Source organism: Gastrolobium bilobum, unplaced genomic scaffold, assembly GCF_033153095.1.
Source record: "Gastrolobium bilobum isolate Gb01-03AN ecotype WA unplaced genomic scaffold, APGP_CSIRO_Gbil_v1 utg146762, whole genome shotgun sequence".
Classification (NCBI taxonomy): Eukaryota; Viridiplantae; Streptophyta; class Magnoliopsida; order Fabales; family Fabaceae; genus Gastrolobium; species Gastrolobium bilobum.
The window spans coordinates 12228-16156 of NW_026896056.1; the positions used below are offsets into that span (position 1 = coordinate 12228).

Here is a 3929-nt window from a genome sequence, read left to right on the forward strand (position 1 = left end):
TAGCACCAAATTTTGAACTAAAACCTATCATGTTCCACATGATTAGGGAAGAAGGGGTCTTCAGTGGACTCCCTATAAAAGATCCTTACCCACACCTCACAACATTCCAAGATATTTGTGATAATTTTAAAGCTGAGGGTGTAACAGAGGAGACCATGAGAATGAGGTTGTTCCCTCACTCATTGGGCTTAAAAGCTAAAACATGGATGAAAACTCTCACCCCTGGATCAATCCACACATGGGAAGAACTCTCTAACAAGTTCATAGAGAGGTTTCTCCCAATGTCTCGACAAGCTGATGTTAGAGCTGAAATCTCTAACTTCAGAGTGTTTTATGGAGAAAATCTCTATGAAGCATGGGAGAGATACAAGGACATCATAAGAAAATGTCCAAACCATGGGGTAGAGAGTTGGGGAGTGTTACAATCTTTCTATAAGGGACTTGACCATACTTCTCAATCTCACCTAGATTTTGCTGCAGGAGGATATTTCTTTACTGGAACACTTGAATCAAGGTACGAAATCATAGAAGGGACTGCTGAAAGATGTCTCCAATAGCCAATAGACAGAGTGAGCCCAATGAGGAAGCCAGGCATGCTAGAACTGGATAAACAAACAGCCATGGAAGCCCAGCTGGCATCACTCACGAATGAAGTGAAGAACCTGAGAGCTGACCAAGCAGCACCAAGGATGAAAGTCTTTCAACTCACAGCAACTGAAATAGAACCATGCTCAGCCTGTGGTGACCTTCATGATCAACAGACTGCCATCCACTGCATTAGTGTGTTATGCAGAAAATTTTGGCAATAGGAACTTCACCAGAGACAATCAACAAGCAGGACGAAATACACATTCAAGCCCTGGAGGAACTATCATTAAGGATCAGAACCACAACAACCAATGGAGGCCACCCAATAACCAGAGACCATTCAACAACAATCAGCAGCAGTATCCGCAAGGTAACAGTAGTGGAATGTTTGAACAAAGAGGAAACAACTACGTTCCGTTCCACAGAGATGACCAACGCATCAACACCCTAGAAAATTATGTCAAGGAATATGTCACCAGAAATGATGCAGTGGTCAGGAACATTGAGTCCCATCTGGGGCAGATTGCTGCCAACCTTCAAACCAGAACACCAGGATCACTACCAGGGGACACTGAGGTCCCCTCAACCATTTCTGAAACCCCTTGAGAGGTAAGTACCATGTCTAGCTAAAGACATTAAACTAAGCGCTGACTGGGAGGCAACCCAATAGATACATTTGCTCTCTGAAAAAAAGCAAAGTTTTGGGGTGGTTATCCATAACCACATAGCTCCCAAAAAGGAGGGAACATTTGATGTTCCTCTCCAAAAAGTCCAAATAAAGTACGTTCCGTTCCAGGAACGTAGTTTTGGGGTGGTCCCTGACCACGCAATCCCAATATAAATATATATATATATATATATATATATATAATTATATGTTCTGTTACATGTTCATTTAGATTTATTAAATAATAGGTGATAGGTTAATACGTTCCCTTTTCCTTATTTAGTAGTCACTGTTGCATGTTAACTTGTTATTTATGTCAGATTAATTATTTACTTATTAGTTACGAAAAGACAAAGGGAACTTCCACATCCCCAATTGCAATTGAAATGCTAAAGCTCCATGGATCCTTCAACTTTGGAGGTAATTTCTTCTGAATCAAAGCACTACACTCCTCCGTCAAAGCCACAATCTCACCATCCTTTAACTTCCTCTTCTTAGATAGAAGATCCTTCATAAATTTTGCATAGTGAGGCATGTTCTCCAGGGCTTCAGCAAATGGTATATTTATCTGCAATTTCTTGAAGATATCCAGAAATCTTGCATAGTTCTGTTTCTGAATCTCTTGCTTCAATCTCTGAGGGTAAGGAACTTTGGCATATAGAGACAAAGTAACTGGCTGGTCCTGCTTGTCAGCCATCTTCTTCTTCTCCCACTTCATTGTCTTCTTGGGCACACTATCATTTTCAACTACCACATCTTTTTCTTCCTTATCTTCCTTCACTGTTTCTTTTTCTTTATTTTCTTTCACCTTCTCTACTCCATCATCAGAGACTACATCTTCAACCACAACCTCTTCTTCATTCTTCTTATCTTCCACATTCTTTTTCACCTGTTGAAGCACCAACCCACTTCTTGTCATGATTGCTTTGCAGTGCTCCTTAGGATTCACCATTGTATCACCAGGAAACTTCCCCTGTGATCTCTCAGATATCTGTCTTGATAGCTGACCAATCTGGGTCTCCAGATTCCTGATAGATGCTTCCTGATTTCTGAATGAAGTCTTGGTCTCTTGCATGAATGCAGATGTTTCCTCTCTGAATGAATTAGACCCCTGAATGTAATCTTGAGTAGTCTTGGATAACTGAGCAAAGGCTTTTTCCCATGCAGCAGTATCACTTGGCTGTGATGAGTGTGTTGGAGGAGGATGCAGTGGAGAATTCAACTGATGGTTGGAACTATAACTAAACCCTGGGTGCTGATTCTTGTTCTTCCACCGTGGCACATACAAATTTCACCCCTGGTGTGAGGATAGTTGCTTAGTGAGAGCATCCAACTGTTGTTGTTGCTGTTTCTATGTCTGCATTAACTGGTCATTCTTTGCGAACAAAGCATCATACCCATCCAGCTTAATGATCCCTGTCTTTCTGTCAGTCACTGGGGCATTATCAAATTCCTGAGATGCCAATGATTCAAAAATATCCAAAGCCTCTTGAGGAGTCTTGGTGGTCAATGAACCACCAGCAGTGGCATTCACCAATGTTCTGGTGTTGGTTGTCAACCCTTGGAGGAATATTGCTGCTTGATTCCACACTTCTATTCCATGCTGTGGACATTTCCTCAATAAAGTCTTGAATCTCTCCCAAGCCTCACAAATGGATTCTAATTCTTTTTGCTTGAAGCCTGTGATCTCATCCTTCAACTTTGCCCTGTTCGATGTTGAAAAGAATCTGGCCAAGAACTTGGTTTGCAGATCATCCCAAGTTGTTATACTCCTCTGCGGCAATGACTACAACCATCTCCTTGCATCATCCTTCAGTGAATGAGTGAATAGTCTCAGCAGAATTGCATCCCTTGTGACACCATTAATTTTCACAGTATCACTCAACAACAACAAATTTTCTATATGCAAGTAAGGGTCCTCTGCACTGGTTCCAGTAAACTGCTCCTTCTGCACCAACTGTACCAATGCAGGCTTCAATTCGAAGTTATTTGGCTCTATTGTAGGGCGCACAACACTACCAATCGGAGGAATCACTGCAGGAGTCATGTAATCTCCCAGTGTCCTCTGTTCTTGTGGTGTTTTGTGGTTCTCTGCCATTATTTCTTCTTGGTTGACAGCATTGGATTCACCCCTTTCTTGAAACTGTCTTCTTTGTCTTGCTGCCCTTCTTTTCTTCCTCAAAGTCTTTTCTAATTCTGGATCATACAACAAGAAGTTTTGATCAATAGTACCTCGCATACACCAGAATCAAAATTGACCAGAAATTTAACACAAAATAAAATGATGAAAATAAAAGGATTCAATCTCAGATTTCTATGGTATCAATCAATGTTGAAAAACAAATCCCCGGCAACGGCGCCAAAAACTTGTTGCGGATCTAGCAAGTGTACTAGTCGTACAAGTAATAAAATGATGAGTAAAGATCGTTCCCACAGAGATTTGTATTCAAACACCAATTAAACATAGAAAACTAATTTGAATCAAACAAGAGTTTGTAAAAATCATGAGTGTTTTGTCACCAGAAAATTGATTTGAAGTAACAGAATATAATGCTAAAATATGAATTAAGATTTACTAAAACAAGTAGTCAGAAAACAACTTCCCTCAACAATAAACTCATGTAAAAACTGACCATATGATGAATTCTTTTTCATGTGATGTTATTCAAGCTTT

General features: G+C 40.3%; 2 non-coding genes across 2 annotated transcripts; one reads left to right on the forward strand and one right to left on the reverse strand.

Moving 5' to 3' along the window:
* Positions 1-296: 296 nt before the first annotated feature.
* On the reverse strand, positions 297-403 carry LOC133297512 (small nucleolar RNA R71). The gene has a single exon (XR_009749650.1). It is a non-coding gene; the product is annotated as a small nucleolar RNA R71 (small nucleolar RNA).
* A 2447-nt stretch (positions 404-2850) lies between these two features.
* LOC133297511 (small nucleolar RNA R71) lies at positions 2851-2957 on the forward strand. The gene has a single exon (XR_009749649.1). It is a non-coding gene; the product is annotated as a small nucleolar RNA R71 (small nucleolar RNA).
* Positions 2958-3929: the final 972 nt, after the last annotated feature.